The 19,074-nt window shown below is 43.8% G+C and overlaps 1 protein-coding gene, 1 long non-coding RNA gene and 1 other non-coding gene across 4 annotated transcripts in view; 1 reads left to right on the forward strand and 2 right to left on the reverse strand.

The window, feature by feature from the left end:
* Positions 1–19,074, reverse strand: part of Cph (BCL11 transcription factor chronophage) — a 662,450-nt gene that overhangs the window by 422,527 nt on the left and 220,849 nt on the right. The window lies entirely within an intron of this gene.
* Positions 824–17,788, forward strand: LOC142587228 (uncharacterized). The gene is made up of 3 exons (XR_012829405.1): positions 824–1,171; positions 1,940–2,051; positions 16,849–17,788. It is a non-coding gene; the product is annotated as an uncharacterized LOC142587228 (long non-coding RNA).
* TRNAS-GGA (transfer RNA serine (anticodon GGA)) lies at positions 2,436–2,510 on the reverse strand. Its single transcript has one exon. It is a non-coding gene; the product is annotated as a tRNA-Ser (tRNA).

Below are 19,074 nucleotides of genomic sequence, written 5' to 3' on the forward strand. Positions count from 1 at the left end.
TTTATTCGCTGGAACGCACTGCAGCCACTTGGCTGCAAAAACATCGTACACCACCGCACATTTCTAGTACACACCACGTAGGACACATGTACGCTGCAGAGATATGTGTTTTTTTCTGAGGAATGTTCGTGAGTCGCACGATAAACACAGAAGGCACGAGCGACAAGCGCGCAACCCGCGCACATTGAACACACCGGCACGAAAGCAAATGCGGACGACACCGGTGTAACCTGCGCTACACGAGTGATGAACCCTGGTAGATTTGATGCTTTCCGACTGAAACAGCTACAACACGCACGGAAACATCGCATGCTGCACAAGCGTACACCTGATACCGTGTCAACAATTCCTGAGGCTACAGTTGATGTTGACGACAGCAGAAAGTTATTTAAAACGAAGTGACAACGCACGTAGCACGGGCAGGAGCTCATAACGTCATGAAAAAACTTCAATACAGCTGACTTGAAGTGCGGATCTCGGAGGCCATACTTTTGCTGGCTGCATACGGCAGATGTTGTTCAAAATCGAAAATACGCCCTAAAATTTTTTTCTACAGTAAAGTATAGCGTGCAATATAGACGCTTCAATGTTCGTTTTTTTTTGTCTCGCAACTATACGTAGTTGGGCGCAATACGGCACAAAATGAGTGGGTACTGGTTAATATTAAGGCATCACGGGGGCCACACAACCGCAAAGGTCTACAGATGACGCTCGCCCCATGCGATCGGTTGGTGGCGCGACCCACCACCCTGTTTCAAAGGAGACGCTCATAGCATTCATTCGTCTAGTCTGCTCTCTATTTTGCAACTGCCGGTCGCCGGGCGGTTGCGCGAGCCGTTGTGGCGTGTTTGTCTAATCGTGTGGTTTTGTGTTTGGTGTAACGAAATGTGACTTAGTTCGCGAACACAGAAGTGCCAGAAGATAGCTTGTGTCTCTCTGAAACTCGCCATATGCGTGGCGTGCCAGGCAAATGGGGACCAACGATTTTCATGCCCTGGAGTGCGTTCTCTTTTGTGTCTGGTTGTGGGAAGTTCGCTGGACGTCGCAAAGAAATAATGTGTATTATTAGCGTGCCTCAGCTCGTCCACTGCGTAACGGCGTGTAGGCTGGGAGTCGACGCAGCACCAGCAACTTGGAGAGCGCTTTTCGACCGCGTCGTACCATTCAAAAGGTAAGTAATCGTGCTTGCTAACTACACGTGTATTGTGCGTGCTTCTCGTGTGTGCACAGAGTGCACGAGCGTAGAATAGAACCAATAGAACTGCCACGGCAACAGTGGAACCCGTGCTGATGCTTGCTGAGCGCTGGTTGTCAGAATTTAGCTAGGCAAATTTATTGTCTTAATGCGAAATTGAAAATCATTATAAGCGTTTTCTTCCGTTGAGAAATATTACGTTCGGAAATAATCGTGTTCATCATGTGCGCCTGTGCGTGAGCTCCCGCTTTTCTGCTTAAGTTGCATAACAACGCTCATCTGCATTTTAACAGATTCTTACTGCAATGACGTTTCCTCGCGTATAAATGCTTCTACGTTGTAAATAATCTGTGCTTACGCGGTTCTGAATTTACGAGCAGTTTTAGAAAAAAAAAAAACGTAAGCAGTCAAAGCTTGCAACAGGTACAGATTACTAAAAATTTTTAAGACAAGATGTGTTGACATAACTTATGCATAACTAAACATGACACGAGACAGTTGCTTAAACTAAGTCATGAAAAAATTGAATTGGTATGTAAACAAAGATTCTTTGTAATGTGTTGCTGCTGTGTGTGTGTTAAAAATTTTACGGTGATGAAGGGGTCCCTCTGTGGCCACCCTTCATTAATGCAAACATTATTTTCGTGACTATTTTTAAATGCTCCTTGCATGTGTTCACACTGTGACACCGTTAATGTGCCACTGCTATAAATTAACTGCGAACTTTCCGAACTTATTTTGTAGTGGCGAGGCCGTAACCCACACCAGTGTCCACATAATGGAGGAGCCAGCAGAAATGCAGGGAAACCTTGAATGACTGCCATAGCGCAGTGTGTAATCTGATTGCTTGGTTCAGGTATGTATGATGTGTATGTGTTCCAAAGAGTAGGACCTCAGTATCATTCGTGAATAAGTTTATCAACATATTACTCAACACAGCTTACTAAGTAGGCTAAGTATTTTTGCAACTTGCTGCTTATTTGGGTTCATAGCTGTTATTGTTTTCTATATAAAACTAGATCTAACATGTTCTGATGTTAAGTCTTTTTTCTTGCATCAATTGCTTGGCTGCAATTTAAATTTCATTTTTGTTTGACAGAATAGTTCTTGCGGAAACCCGCAAGGTGGAGAGAAGTAATTAATAAAGGGAAAATCAGACATCCACCCATTCATTGCAATTGCTACAAAAGAAACCCGTACAGGTTCCTCGAAAGAAAAGCCTCGAAGTTCAAGAAAAATTCGTCATGGTCCGGGACTCGAACCCGGGACCACTGCCTTTCCAGGGCAGCCACTCTACCATCTGAGCTAACCAGGCGGCTAGCAAATGGTAGGGTGAAATCAAATTTGTCAACAGCTGACAAATTCTGTAAGATTTTCCCTTTATTATTTTTGAAAGAGCGTAGGTTTGGGCATGTTGGCATTCCATAACTTTTAGGTTTTTGGCGCACAGAAAGGGGTGAGAGACAAAGGTACGATGCGGACACAGCGCTAACTTCCAGCAATTGTTTTATTCTACGAAGCGGTACACATATATATAGGTAACAGACAACAGCGTACGCATGCGCATATGTACTGGTTTCTAATCAAATGAGACAGCAACGAGACATGTGTAATGGAAAGTTAAGATATCGAAGATGAAAAAGCGACCATGCATAGCCAAAAAATTTTGTGTAATTGCAAGATTAAAATGCCATCTCCGTCAAGCCACCCTCTGTGACATTTAAAAAATCGAATTCTTTTTTTGAAAGATATATTGAAGGCATGCTAACACAGATTATTGAAGCGGCGAAGATCGCTAGTTTGGGGAACGCTCGTGTTAGCGCACCTTCAATCGATCTTTCAAAAAAATAATTTGATTTTTTGAACGTGTCACAGAGGGTGGCTTGATGGAGATGGCATTTTAATCTTGCAATTACAAAAATTTTTTGGCTATGCATGGTCGCTTTTTCATCTTCGATATCATCTTAACTTTCCATTACACGTCTCGTTGCTGTCTCATTTGATTAGAAACCAGTGCATATGTGCATGCTTATGCTGTTGTCTGTTACCCATAAATATGTGTACCGCTTTGTAGAATAAAACAATTGCTGGAAGTTAGCGCTGTGTCCGTGTCGTACCTCTGTCTCTCGTCCCTTTTTGTGTGCTAAAAGCGTAAAAGTTATTATTTTTGCTTAGTACATGGTGTATTTCTCACTTTTTTATTTTGGCTTTATTGTTTTGAAACTGCTGCAGCTTTTATTTCCATCTTCTTTTCTGTTTATTCTACACGCTTCTGCAGTTTCCGTGCACATAAGAATTCAAAGTGTAGTGGGACAACTATGTTGCATGTCTAAGCACATGGCATGCTTACCATTGTTTAACATTCATATTTGCAATTATTTATCTCTTGTTGCCAGAATAACTGCCACTGGCAAATACACATTTGATGAGCCTGAACTTTCTGAAATGATACATGACGGTCATTATTCACTGTGCTGCAGTTACTGCTGTAACAGATGGGTAACAGCACAAACGTGATCAGAAGAATGGGGACACATACACACAGTGCTGGCTAACAACTGGTTTTATTGACAAGGATGGTACACCTTATATATGCCAGTGAAGCAAAGGAAATGAAGGGGAAAACACGTCAAGGGTTATAGCGTGCTAACCACGCAAGCACAATACAGCCAACCAAGCGCAACAATATGCAAACAATTATTTTTCTTTGCCGTCTGAAGCCCCGGTAGCCACATGCAGAAGATCAAATTCAGCATCACAGAGAGCAAGGGAAGGGGTGCTAAAGCACCTGCTACCAAATTTTCTAATGTAGTAGGCTTCTAAACTGATGCGTGCGGTCGTGTCACTGCCCTTCCCTAGAATCGTCTCTTTCAACCAGGCCACCCAATCAGTATACTTGCTAACGTTCGCAACTAAATGTGCATATTTATCATCTAGTTTCTTTTTTTTTTTCACTTTTTGAGCGTGTTCCCCTAAACGGTCATTGACACAGCGACCAGTTTCGCCGACGTAAACCATCCCACATGACATGGGGATGCAATACACCACTCCAGTGGAACATTTTACTAACAGCGGTTGGTGGTCCTTCTGGCATCCATGTTTTCTGGCGTTACAGATATGTGGACACAACTTTCCCAGCTTAATTGGGGCAGAGCAACAAATTGACACGCCGTGCCTACTTGCCACCTTCTTAAGATTGTGGGAAAATTTATGGATGTAAGGGACCACCTCTGTCTTACGTGCCTTCCATTGATCCTCAGCCATTGTACTTCCTGATCCTCACTTGAATTTTGGAAGTAGGATTTCAGAAACGGCAGTCAAGACCAAGATGGGGAACCTGCAGCCAAAGGCGGCTTGCCTGATTATTAAACGTGGGCTTAATTAGATGTGGGCACGATTTTTGGAGAGCTGATGCCATACACAACACCGCTATACCTCTCTTAATTGTCTTGGAGTGTGCCGAGTCAAAGGGCAGCAACTTCTTAGCTCGTCGGTAGTAGCCCCAGCAAACATGTCCATCACAGAACATGATTTCTAGGTCTAAAAACTGTAAACTTGAAAGGTCCGGGAGTTCATGGGTGAAACGCAACCCATGTATATGTTTGCTAAAAATGGAAAATATTTTGCCTAATGTAGAGGGGTAGGGGAAGGTAGGCTGCTTTTTTAAAAGCACTAAAACATTATCAACATACCTCAAAAATTTTAAAACCGGGATCCATTAAACATCTGTTCCAGTGCATTTTCCACCTTGGCCAGAAAAATGTCAGAAAGAATAGGGGCTACGCAAGAGCCTATGCAGATGCCATCGCGCTACAGAAATGACTACTCGTCAAATACAATAAATGTAATTAATTTAGGGAAAATGAGGTATCCACCAAATCATAGCAATTGCTACAAAGGAAACCCATGCGGGTTCCTTAAAGAAAAGCCTTGCAGTTGAAGAAAAATTCGTCCTAGTCCGGGACTAGAACCCAGGACCACTGCCTTTCCAGGGCAGCCACTCTACCAGCTGAGCTAACCCGGTGGCTAGCAGGTAGTAGGGTAGCAGATGTCAATCGTAGCAATTAATTGCTACGATTGAGTGGATGTCTCATTTTCCCATAATTATTTATCTCCACCTTGCGGGTTTCCGCAGAACTATTACCACAATAGAAGTAGAGTTCAAATGAAACTGCAGTAATGATAGAAAGTTATGAACGGACAAACCGACAGTGTTCTGGAAGGATACGTCGCCATTATTTTCAATGCAGTCTTTGATACACGCTAGCAGTTGATTCTGCGGAACAGAATGAAACAAGTCCTGCACGTCTGCTGAAAAACCGAAACCAACATGATCGTTTCCCTCTAAAATCTACTACTGCGACTGATTGCTTTAGAAGAAATGGGTCGTTCAAAGCTAGCGTCTTCAGCTTCTTAGCAAAAACTGGCTAACACACTTCTGCCACGATCCCTCTTCACTAACAATAGTGCTAAACGGAACTTCGGGCTTATGTGTCTTGGCTGTGAAAAACCCCCTCAAACTGTTCCCTCTGCTGTTAGATATGTCCCTGGCAAACTTTTCGAGGTCTAATTGCTTGCAAAACTCAACGAACTTGGTTTTTACTTGCACTTCACTTTTCTCTCCAGGGTCAAAGTTCTTATTAGCCGCTACCAAACCTTTTTCATTGTAAGTTCCCTTGGGTAAAATAATGAACCCACCCTGTTTGTCAGCTTGCATAAGCATCAGGTTGTTACTCTTAAAGAAAGAGATGTCATTCAACAATCTAGTACAGTACCAGTCCGGGGTTTTCGGAGCAAACTTTTGCAGCCAGTCAATACCTTCAAGAAGGCAGCTGTCCCGATTATCATCTTTTCCTGAGTGGCCACTTTTCGATTCATTGCAGTGATATCATGCACAGGAACATCAGCTTGGACCCCAAATTTGGATCCTTTCTGCAGATGTTGCATAATCTTCTCTGGTATATGGATGTCCCCCATGACGCTGACATTGCTTCCATCTTGCGTCATTTTCTTGTCTCCTGTACAACAGAGCAACATATTCAAGATGCACCTCCACCTGCACTCCATGAGCTGTGCCACTAGGCGCTTCAAAGATGCGAGCTTCTTAATCACAAGCCGGTCAGGATGGTCCTTAAATCATAGAAGGTGCAACCTGTCCTGAGCGACTTATTCTGCAAAGTCATTTCACGTGCCCCCACGCTGGTTTCACAGGGCCGAAGAGGGCACTTACTTCGTTATGGACGAGTCATTTCCGGATAGAAAAGGCGAACTGTCTTGACTAGCATGTTGCATGGGCGATGTGACTGAGTAGAAGGTTGATGGTGGAAAAGGAAGGTGCCTTACAACCTTGCAAGAGGAAGGAAAGACACTTCACCTTTTGCATCCGGAAAGGACTCGTCCCTAATGAAGTAAGTACCCTCTTCAGCCTTGTGAAACCAGTGTGGGGGCATGTGAAAAGATTTTGCAGAATAAGTCACTCAGAACTGTGACAACAAGTCCAGCTTTTACAAGACTGGTTCCATCTTCTGTGTTTTAAGGACCATCCTGATTGGCTTGCGATTAAGATGCTTGCATCTTGAATGAGTTGCTCCGGTGTTCAGGAGGAAAATGACGCAAGATGGAAGCAATGTCGTCATGGGGGACGTCCACATACCAGGGAAGATTATGCATCATCTGCAGAAAGGATCCAAATTTGGGGTCCAAGCTGATGTTCCTGCACATGATCTCACTGCATTAAATTGGAAAGTGGCCACTCAGGAAAAGATGATAATCGGGACCACCGCCTTCTCAAAGGTGTTGACTGCCTGCTAAAGCTTGCTCCAAAAACCCCGGACTCGCACCATAGGAGATTGTTGAATGACATATCTTTTTTTAAGAGCAACAACCTGATGCTTACGCAAGCTGACAAAGAGAGTGGGCTCGTCGTATTACCCAAGTTAGAGAGAGAAATTTATTTACAGAAAGGCAGAGAGGTCGGCCTGAGCTATAACTTGCTCTGGCCTGCTACTCTACACTGGGGAAGAGGGACGGGGAGGGAAAGGGCCGATGAATGATGATGGTATAAGGAAGAGATGCGTATATACAAATTCAGAGTTGTGGCCTCTCTAAAGCCGTGCGTCCAGCCCAGTGGCTTGGAGAAAAGCTACAGCGGCTCTTGTTACCAGGGCTGCGCTGTTTGCATTAGGCCAAGGACCTAAAAGAAACTCGTCTGATAGCGGTCTCTCATGGATCTTTGCAATGGAAGAGGCAAGTTGCTGTCGTTCTTGCGCGTAGGTGGGACACACACAAAATATATGTTCAAGCGTTTCTGGCACCTCACAGCATTCACAGTTTGGTCTAGTATCACTGGCACCTATCATATGTCTATAACTGTTGGTGAATGCGACACCAAGGCGAATCCGGTGCACCGTGCTCGTGTGGCTTCTTTTGAGCTTGTGAGGCATACGAAATTTCATTTCTTGGTCCCATTTGTGTAACCGCTTGTGTCGTCGATCTGGTTAGGTCCAGTGTTCTAACGTAGAGTTGCGGTTTACGCGACGAAGTAGGACGTTTGTGTCTGTACGTGAGAACGGAATGCGTACTTCACAAGCATTATCTAAAGCAGTTTTCGCTTCAGCTTCTGCCTGTATGTTCCTGATCAGGCCACAGTGTGAGGGTATCCAGTGAAAGGTGACATTGTGGCCATATCTAGTTGCGTGGTCGAGCCGTTCTGCAATTTCTATAGCCATGGAATAATACGGGCCCCGTCTGAGGACACAGTCAATCGTTTGAAGAGCTGGCTTGCAATCGCAGAATATTGTCCATGCGTGAGGAGGCTCCTCAGAGAGAAATCTAAGTGCCTCCCGGATAGAAACAAGTTCTGCGGCAGTTGATGTTGAGCTATGGCCTAGTTTAAACCGCCGAGCAATGATCATATGTGGAATGACGAAGGCTGCAGTGGAGGCATATGGTGTGACCGAGTCATCGGTATACACGTGTGCAGTATCTCCGTACTTTGTAGAAATGTGCCACAGAGTGAGTTGCCTGAGGCCAATAGATGCAACGGATATGACTTTTTAGTAATTCCAGGTATCTGCAATGTAACGACAGGTTTAGGCAGAACCCACGGGGGTATTCTTGGAATACAGGCGGGAGAAAATCTCGATTGCAAAACGCGTTGATGGCGCGATATAGTCCTTGAAAAGCTGGAACCTGGGTGGGTGGCAGGGAGCGATGACAGAGGATGGTGCCTGTGTCGGGTCAACACGCGAAGGTACATTCGAAGAGGCTCGCAGAGCAAGTATACCCCAATATGACAACTAAGAGCTTCCGCTATTGTTCCATTGGTTGACGTGCATCGTGGGAGGCCTAAACATGTGTGCAATGCTTGAGCTTGAATGCTCTCCAGCGCACGCACACAGCTAAGTCTCATGCCTGAGAGCGCCGGAATGCTGTACCGTATATACCCTACGAATAGTGCTTGGTACAATTGGAGTAACGATGACTCCGAGGGGCCCCATCTTGTTCCTGCAACGACGCGAAGGATGTGAACAAAACTCTTCAGCTTTGACTTCAGTGCGGCGACGTGTCTTGACCAAGATAATCCCCGGTCTATGACTACACCAAGGAATCTGTGGTGCGTAACCGTTGGTATCGCTACTCCGTTAATGATTATCGGATACCTGGTCATTTGTTTTCGCCTTGACGCCGCAGATACTTAGCTGTGATTGTCACTGCACGTTGAAGCCTAGCACGCATTTGGGGACAGGTGGCTCCAGATGTCCATATGCATATGTCGTCCGCATATGCGCTAATCTTCACCGTGCTAGGAAGTTCGGATGCAAGGCCAATCAATGCAACATTGAAAAGAGTTGCACTGAGAACTCCTCCTTGTGGAACACCTCAATGTATATGGTACTGTCCGGTGTCGCCATCACTTGTCGACATATACACCGTGCGGCCACTGAGGTAGCTAACAATCCATGCATATAGCCGGCCACCGACGTCTAAATCTTCCAGTGCATCAAGGATTGCATAATGGAGTACATTGTCGTATGCACCCTTAATATCCAGAAAAACAGCTCCAACTAACCGACGGCGACTTCTTTCTTGTTCAACAGTGGATACCAAGTCAATAACACCGTCAATGGAAGAACGGCCTCTTCTAAATCCATGCATAAAATCGGGAAAGCAATTATTTTTCTCTAGAAACCATTCCAGCCTTGACAAGACCATTCTTTCCATTACTTTGTCGACGCAACTGGCTAAGGTGATCGGTCTGCAGGAGGAGAGCTCGTTAGAGTATTTCCCCGGCTTAAGCAGGCCTACAACGCAACTGCATTTCCAAGAATCTGGAACATTTCCTGTCTCCAACGTCATATTATAATAAGATAGAAGAAGACGTCATGATTCGATGCCAAGATGGGTCACGTCGGCACCAGGACCAGACGGAATCACATACGTTACCCAAGGGAATTTACAATTAAAAATGTTTGGTAGCGGCTAATAAGAACTGTGTCCCTGGAGAGAAAAGTGAAGTGCGAGGAAAAATTAAGTTCGTTGAGTTTTGTAAGCAATTATACCTTGGAAAGTTTGCCAGGGACATATCTAACAGCAGAGGGAACAGTTTGAGGGGGGTTTTCACAGCCAAGACACATAAGCCCAAAGTTCCGTTAAGCACTATTGTTAGTGAACAGGGATTGTGGCAGAAGTGTTAGCCAGTTTTTGCTAAAGAAGCTCAAGGCGCTAGCTTTAAACGACCCATTACTTTTAAAGAAATCAGTCGCAGTAGTACAGTTTTTAGAGCGAAATGATCATGTTGGTTTCGGTTTTTCGGAAGACGTGCAGGAGCTGTTTAATTCTGTTCCACAGAATCAACTGCTAGCATGTGTCAAAGAGTGCATAGAAGATAACGGCGACGTATCCTTCCAGAACACCGTTGGTTTGGCCGTTCATAATTTTCTATCTTTATTGCAGTTTTATTTGAACTCGACTTTTATTGTATTTGGCAAGCAGCTGTTTTTGCAGTGCGATGGCATCTGCATAGGGTCTTGCGTAGCCCCTAATCTTTGTGACATTTTTCAGGTAAAGGTGGACAACACACTGGAACAAGTGTTTAATGGGGGGCCAGTTTTATAAATTTTTGGGCATGTTGACACTTATTTGGTGCTTTTATAAACAGCAGCCCACCTTCACCTACCCTCTACAGTAGGCAAAGTTTTATCTATATTTAGCAAACATAGACGTGAGTTGGCTTTCACCCTTGAACTTCCGAACCTTTCAATTTTAGTTTTTATATGTAACGATTACGTTCAGTGATGGACATGTTGGCTGGGCCTCCAACCCACGGGCTAAGGAATTGCTGCCCTTTCACTCGGCACACTCCAAGACAATTAAGAGAAGTATACAGGTGTTGCGTATGGAATAGGCTCTCCAAAAATCGTGCCCACATCAGATTAAGCTCAGTTTTCATAATCAGGTAAGCCGTCTTTTAGCTGCAGGGTTCCCCATCTCGGTCTTGACTGCCATTTCAGAAGTCCTCCTTGAAAAGTTCAAGTGTGGATGTGGAAGTGCAATGGTTGAGGATCAACTGAAGGCACCTAAGACAGAGGTGGTCCCTTACATCCACAAACTTTCCCACAATCTTAAGGTGGCAAGTAGGCACGGTGTGCCAATTTGTTTCTATGCCCGAAAGGAGCTGGGAAAGTTGTGTCAACGTATATGTAATGCCAGAAAACGTGGATGCCAGAAGAAGCACCAACCGCCGTTAGTAAAATGTTCCACTGGAGTGGTGTATTGCATCCCCATGTCATGTGGGATGTTTTCTGTCCGTGAAATTACTCGCTGTATCAATGACCATTCAGGGGAACACCCTCAAAAACTGAAAAAAAAAAACACTAGATGAGAAATATGCACATTTAGTTGCGCACGTTAGCAAGTATACGGATTGTGGGGCCCAGATGAAAGTCACGACGATTCTAGGAAAGAGCAGTGACAAGACTGCGCACATCAGTTTAAAAACCTTCATCATTAGAAAATTCGGTAGCAACTGTTTTAGCACCCCTCACTTTGCTCTCTTTGATGCTGAATCTGATCTTCTGGGTGCGGCTATCGGGGCTCCAGATTGCAAAGGAAAAGAAAAATAATTGTTTGTGCTTTGTTGTGTTTGGTTGGCTTCATTGCGCTTGTGAACTTGGCACGCTGTCACCCTTGACATGATTTTCCCTTTCATTTCCCTTGCTTCACTCTGGCATATACAGGGTGTCCCACATAACGTGAGCCAAGAATTTAAAAATGAAAGGCACATGTGAAGGGAATTGAACGAAACCCATACTATTCGCAATAGCCTATAGTAACTCAGACAATTTTTTGTTTTCCCCATAACTTGCAAATTAAATAAGTTTAATTACAGAACTTTTAGTTATTGGCTGAGGACCCCAAGTATGATACGCAGATTTGTAGAGCACCTTCAGAAACCACTGATCGAGTTCTTTCCTTTACTAAATGTCTCATGTAGTCCTTTTTTCCTGGTTGCAAAGAAAGCCCATGAAATATGAAGAAGGCCACGTGATGGAGCATAGTGGTATTGTGCTGCTCTGAAGCGTGCGTTCGGTGAACAAGGTTGGCTGCATCGTGACTGGTGACGAGAAAGTGGCAGGGCATTCTTTATCTCATTGGCACCGCTCCGCCTGCAGCATGCATTTTCGCCATCATCCGACGGGAGCCGACCTTGTTCACCGAAGGCACGCTTGAGAGGAGCACAATACCACTGCGCAAGCACTCTGTCACGTGCCTTGTTTCATATTTCACGGACTTTCTTTGCAACTCAGAAGAAATGACTATGTGAGACGTATCGTAAAGCAAACAACTCGATCGGTGGTTTCTGAACGGGCTCTACAAATCTGTGTGCCATACTTGGGGTCCTCAGCCGATAATTAGAGTTGGGTAATTAAATTTAATTAATTGGCGAGTTTTGGGGAAAACAAAGGATTGTAGGAGTTACTATAGGCTATTGCGAATAGTATGCATTCGGTTCAGTTCGCTTCCAACGTGCCTTTCATTTTTAAAAAAAATTCTTGGCTCAAGTTATGTGAGACACCCTACAAGGTGTGCTATCCTTGCCAATAAAATCAGTTGTTAGTCAGCACTGTGTGTACGTGTCTGCCTTCTTGTGGTCTGTTTGTGCTGTTACCCATATGTTTCGAGATGAACCAATTCTCCCAAAAGGAAGTATTGATGACGTTACTGCTGTACTGAGGTGTTTTCTAGTAAGCTTGATTTTCTCTCCCATAAAAAAAAATTTTGGCAAGCTATGCCCATTCATGCAAATAGGCATTGTAGCAGCTAAGAGTCTATGTCCAGTTACATTATTTTTCACTTTAAGTAAACACAGTATAGATCATAGTTAGCTGATAGATCCGTGTATTGATGCTCAATCATTAAAGAACACTATTTCATACATAGTGCTAAATTGTCTGGTTGCTTTTGCTGTAGCATTTGCTCGTTGTTGCTCATCAAATGAATTTAATTTCAACTGCACCACATAGAACATTCCGATTGGCACTTCTGTAATTTTAATAGTGATAATCAACCAACAAGCCCTAATTCAACAGCTGTCATGAATAATTTCTAATACTTTGGGTCCCTTTTCGTGTTGTTCTGTTTCACACTATGTATTTGGTCAGCACAGTGGGCATTCTTATATTCAATCTGCTTGGTGCTGTTGAGGTCAGAATATCTTCAACCAGCAAGTCTAAATTATAATGCTATCAATAAAACTTCGATTACTGGGCAGATGAAAGCATTTTATCTAATTCTAAAAGTACTTTGTTGTAACCACCAGTGTCTAGAGCAAGCATCATATGCACAGCAACTCATAATAAGTTTTTAAGTTGGATGGGCGAGTATCTATAGCTAAGTATACCTGTGCATATACTTTCTACATATTAGCTAGTGTTTTAGCCACGCGAAACAGCCTGTGTTTGCTGAAGTCAAATTATGGTTGATGCACCTGCTTTTTTTGTTGTGCACTTACACTTCTGTGGTCTCTTAAGCACTGTAGTCGTGTGACAGCTGAAGTATTGCAGTAGTGTCGAAGTTAGCGTGCTACACTATGCCGACACATACCTATCACCATATTCGTGCATTTTCCGAGAACCAGCTGTGTTCACTAGGTGAAATTTGTAGTGTCCTTATGAGTTTGCCATTCAGTTCATGTAACTTTTCAGGACAGAATTTGCACAGGGAGGGAAGGGAGACCATACAACATGACTGCTGCTAACAACTGTCTCTCTGTTTCATGGAAGGATTAAAAATAACAATGTCACTGGATATGTGCTTATATTGTGCACAAGTTCTTTCAGAGGGAAGATGTAAGTTGTGATATAAAGGCATTAAACCACGATAAACAGTATTTGCATAAAAAGAAAAGTAAATATGTGCAGAATAATTTCTATCCCTTGTCATCTCGAAAGGACGCTTTTCTTGCATTGACAATGAGGGCTGGCTAACACTTCTTATTTATGTGGTACGCCTCACTGATTTCTCTCGTCAATTCTTCACCGTGGGTGAGAACAGATGAACGATCTTAATTTAGCCTGAGGTCCTATCACAGCAATGCACGGTCAAGTTGGACGAGCATACTAGTGATTTCTTTGGCACACATTTGGCGCATTTAGCTATGGCCAGTCTGCCCTGTGTACATTTGACCACATGTGAAAGGAATACAGTACACTGCCTCTCACACACACTAGACAAACTTGCTTTAACCAAGCAAACCTTGTTTGCCTGCTCGCCTTTCTCAATTCACTTGTGGACTGTTGTGCATGTGTATACATATGTATGTGTGTACAAATGTGTATCCCTAGCAAGCAGTCTACAAGCGAATTGAGAAAGGCACCCAGGCTAGGGAGGCTTGCTTAGTTAAAGATACCACCAAATTTGTCTTGTGTACGTTAGCAGTAGTGTAGTCTATTCCTTTGATCATCTGTATATTTGGTCAAATGTACATTGGGCAGACTGGCTGGTGCCTCACATGCACCCAGGAGAGCACCATATGTGCCACATGACAATGCATTGACATGACTGGTGCTATGCATCAGATTTAGATTGTTCATCTGTTTTTTTCACCTCTGGTAACTGAATGGCCAACAATAACAGTAAGGAATATCAATTAAATACTGGGACGTGTCAGTCCGCTCTCATTATGATTGTGTGAAAAAGAGGAACACTCTCTAAATGACACAGAATAGCAATCACTCTGTGCTTTCTAATTCCCTTTGTTATGCAACATTTGCCCTCATTCTAAAAGAACGTTTGTGCAGTACAAGTGCACATGCAGTGTAAATATTTTCTGTATTCCTTCCCATAAAATAAACATTTAAACATTGAATTGGTAGCTTTTGTGCGCTGTGGTCTCTCTTCTGTCCCTTGTGTTGTACGCAAAAGTTAACCATGAACATGCACCAACTTTCTCAGTTACTCGTCAGTCAGTGTTGATAAACTCACAATGTTTCCAGCCAGAACATTCTTACCATTTATGTCACATCCAGTCAGTATAGTACTACTCTGGCTTTTCATAAAGCATGCTAATATGTACTTCTGCATTTATAGTTTATGTAATGATAGCCTAACAGCACAAGCCAAAAGTTGTAGAGATACAAGCCGTCTAATTGCTCAGAGGGTGATCAGAGGCGGATACTAAGAGAGCTCTTCTGATTGGCTGGTACAACCTGTACCACACAGTAACTTTCTCTTGAGCGACTTGGTCTTTGCTAAATGCCATGCTGTTGTAGTGCAACAAACTGCAAAAAGAAAGATACAAAAGGACAGAAAGAAGGGAAAGAAAGATGGCACTACACTCACAACTGTTTATTAGGCAGAAAACTTGCTACATATATATTGCGCACACTCTTGACATCAGGGGCAGCAAAAAGAGCAAGTGACAGGTCATGTTGTTTGTGTGATACCCAACAATTTCATTTCCACATCATATAGAAAACACATGCTTGACCACTGATCTGAATGTAATATGCCTCTAGTAGTTCCCGCGCGGTTTTATCTCTACTCTTACCTGGGATTCTCACCTCAGAAAAACGTGGCTTACAGGAGCACGATTTGCAATGTGCAGAGAGATGGGTGTTCATATCCTTTTTTAAATTGTTTTTGTTCCCTCATTCGGTCATTCACACAATGGCCAATCTGCCCGACATAGGTTTTCCCATAACTTAATGGTGTCTGGTAAACCACGTGGACCGCTTTTCCACATAGCTTTTTTGTCTAGTTTCAAGCATCATGTCCAGCAGCTTTTAAATGCCAGATTTCCTCATTCGGTCATCACCTAGTGGCAGAAACCTCGCTGCAGCAATAATCCGAAGGGGAGTGAGGGAAGTAAGCGCGATTCCCAAAGAAAGGCTCAAGTGGCACCTTATTACCACAGGGTGAGCCACAGCCTCAAGGCGGCAAACAGGTATGAGGTACCTGTTGTTTTCTTCCTCGAACACGCTGTCTTGCCTATGTCCCCGAATCATAGAATGTGCAGTGCAAATGTACGAAGTCAAACATGCAAAGTGCTACGTGGAAAAGTGTTCCACTGCTGTGGTTTACCAGATACATGTACCGCTAAGTTACAGGAAAACCTACATCGGGCAGACTGGCCGTTGTGTGAAAGACTGAATGAGGGAACATGCAAACAATTTAAAAGCGCATATGAATGCCCATTTTTCTGCGTATTGTATACCGTGCTGCTGTACTGTAAGCCAAGTTTTTCTGTGGTGAGAATCCTAGATAAGAGTAGCGATAAAACTGCGCAGGAACTGCTAGAGGCATGTCACATTCGTATAACTGGTCAAGCGTGTGTTAGTCAAACATCTGTTTTGTTATATGATGCAAAAAGAAATTGTTCGGTTTGACGCAAACAAGATGACCTGACACTTGCTCTTTTCTTCCCCTGATGTCGAGAGTGTGCGCGGTATATATGTAGCAAGTTTTGTGTCTAATAAACAGTTGAGTGTGGCGCCGTCTTTCCCTTTTTTCTGTCCTTTAGAACCTTTCTTTTTCCAGTTTATCGTGCTACACCATGCCGTACAACCTGTACCACTTTCTACGCTTCACAAAGCTGAAAGTCAACTTGGGCTCACTGAAAGTGGTTGTGTATTGCTTGTGTAGTCTCTTTAAAGATTACTTTCAAACAGAGGTAAGCCATATAATTTTGTGTGGAGCCCCTACACTAATGCCACTGGACATACTTCTTTTTGCTGCCAGCAGTTAGTGACATAAAACCAATGGCTGATTGCACAAACCATAAAGATGCATAAAAAAGGCTTGATGTCAGATTTCTCAGGTTCCTGTAAACAAAGCAGATTAGCTGCTTTAATGAGAAAGTTTGGCAGACTGGGTGGGAATAGAACCTGGGGTGTGAAACAAGGACACTTCTGTGATGCCATAATATCCATGTGCTTTTGGAAGTAACCGTTGCAGATGTAAACGCTACTGAGGGTGAGCTTTGTGTTGTGCCAAGAACTAGGTCCTTAAAAATCTGTTGTCAGTCCCTTTAAGGTGTGCCTACTGTGTGTGTCATATTGTGCACGTCACATTGCAGCCATCTGGTTCACTAAAGATGCTTTCACGTTCCCACACCTAAGCAGTCTTAACGTGTCTCTGCCCTTTTATTGCAGGTACACCTAGCAAATGTATACATTGACGAGGAGTGGCACCTGCTCTAGTGCCATGGACTCCCTGTTCTGCAAAGAACTGGCGAAACTAGTGTGGGGAGTTCTGGCACTCAGGATAGGAGCATCACAGGGGCTCTTTGGTGGTGCTTCCTGAACGACCGCAATTTCATTGAGAAGCCGGCATTGAGCCTCCATAAATTGGAAGCTGTGGACAGTATCATCGACATTGTTTCAAATTTGTTTGTGTAATGTTTGTAACAATACATGTATTACAGTGAAATGATTAATTTTCGAGATGTGGTGCCCCTGAGGAGGAGAAATCGCGGTGCTCAAAATGAACCGTAGCCTAGCAGACATGCTGAGAGAAATTAAGCGTGTAATTGCAAACATGTGTACATGCAGTAAACCTCATTAATTTGAAGTCGTGGGGGCCATGCGAAATGTCAGGACTAAGCAAACGCAACCAAAATGGTTTAAAATATATTTGTTTCGGCTTCCCACGGGAGCCTTGTTCACAATGAAACCAGCAGCAGAGTAGGTAGCGTTCTTATCTGCAGCTCAAAACATGATTAAGGTACTTGGCATACATGGACATGGATGATTAGAGATTCAAGATAAAGACACGTAAAATGATTTCATTCCTTAACAATCAAGTGATATTTTTCCTAGCTAATTGTGACGTAGTTGCGTAGTGCTCGGCCAGGGCATTCGATGCAAAGTATCGTTTCTGGACATCATTCCTGTGCTGTTTTTCTTTTTTTGGAGTTGCCGGTTTCTCCGATGTAGTCATACCGACAGTTCGCACACCGAAGGACCTACACTACGCCTGGGAACTTGCCCTTTTTCGAACGGTCTTTCACATGCATGAGCTCGTGTTTACGTTTTGGAACGTGCACAGCCTGTACATCATATGACCACAACGCGTGCAAGGGTCTCGCTTATGCAGGGGACATATGGTATTGAAGCCCATTTTTCGGGGGGTCCAGGGTGGGTGGGTACTGCGCAAGCCAGCTGGCACCCTACTGTGTCAATGGAGTACTCAGGGTATCCACAAGCCATCAATTCCCACTGCACAAGTGAATTGTCTGCCATGTGGTCTTCTACTGTTGTGCACACATTTTTCACCCAACGAAGGAGAGAGCAGACAACAGACCTATTTTGCGAAGCAGGGTGCACCAATGTGTACTTGAGGTAGCGCCCCGTGTGAGTTAGCTTCCTAAACACCTCGAATAACAGGTTTGGCCCTTTATGTTGCACGAGGCTGTCCAAGAATGACAGTTGGCCTTCAGATTCCACTTCTATGGTGAACTTAATTGCTGCTTGCATTACTGTTTAAGTGATCCGTGAAGAGGTGAATATTCTGTTGTTGCAAAACTCTGAAACAGTCGACATATCTGAAGAAGACCTTAGGTGTCGATGTAAACGAGCTAACCTTGACTTAAACCTCGACCTCTTCACGGCTCACTTAAACAATTGCAAGCAAAATTAGGTTCACCATAGAAGTGGAATGTGAAGGTCAACTGCCATTCTTGGACACCCTTGTGCCACGCGAAGGGCCAAACCTGTTATTCGAGGTGTTTAGGAAGCTAACTCACACGGGGCGCTACCTCAACTACACATTGGTGCACCCTGCTTCGCAGAAGAGGTCTGTTGTCTGCTCTCTCCTTCGTTGGGTTAAAAATGTGTGCACAACAGCAGAAGACCACATGGCAGACAATTCACTTGTGCGGTGGGAATTGATGGCTTGGGGATACCCTGAGTACTTCATTGACTCAGTAGGGTGCCAGCTGGCTCGCGCAGTACCCACCCACCCTGGACCCCCCAAAAAACGGGCTTCAATACCGTACATCCGTGGCATAAGCGAGACCCTTGCTCATGTGGCAGAGCACGACAGGAAGAACAAATCCTGACAGGCTTGCCAACTGTCACGAATTTCACCGCTCCAGGAATGGACAGAGACGCAATGCAAATATGTTAAATATTTTTCCCAAGACACAATATAACCCAAAACAAATGACCAGCAAAGTAAGTGCGCACAAAATATACCCTGTACACAAAAGAGATTAACAAAACTAGGTATATACATAATCAAAACAAATGAGAAATTAGCTGTATAATGTTTATAGTCTGACTGGCCAAGTGACAGTCCCCAAGAATTGAATGTTCTGACTGTCAGAGTAGCAGTGAACGTCGGCAAGGCGTGGTGCAAGATGTCAGCCTGCGTAGTTG

Source organism: Dermacentor variabilis, chromosome 7 (assembly GCF_050947875.1).
Source record: "Dermacentor variabilis isolate Ectoservices chromosome 7, ASM5094787v1, whole genome shotgun sequence".
Classification (NCBI taxonomy): Eukaryota; Metazoa; Arthropoda; class Arachnida; order Ixodida; family Ixodidae; genus Dermacentor; species Dermacentor variabilis.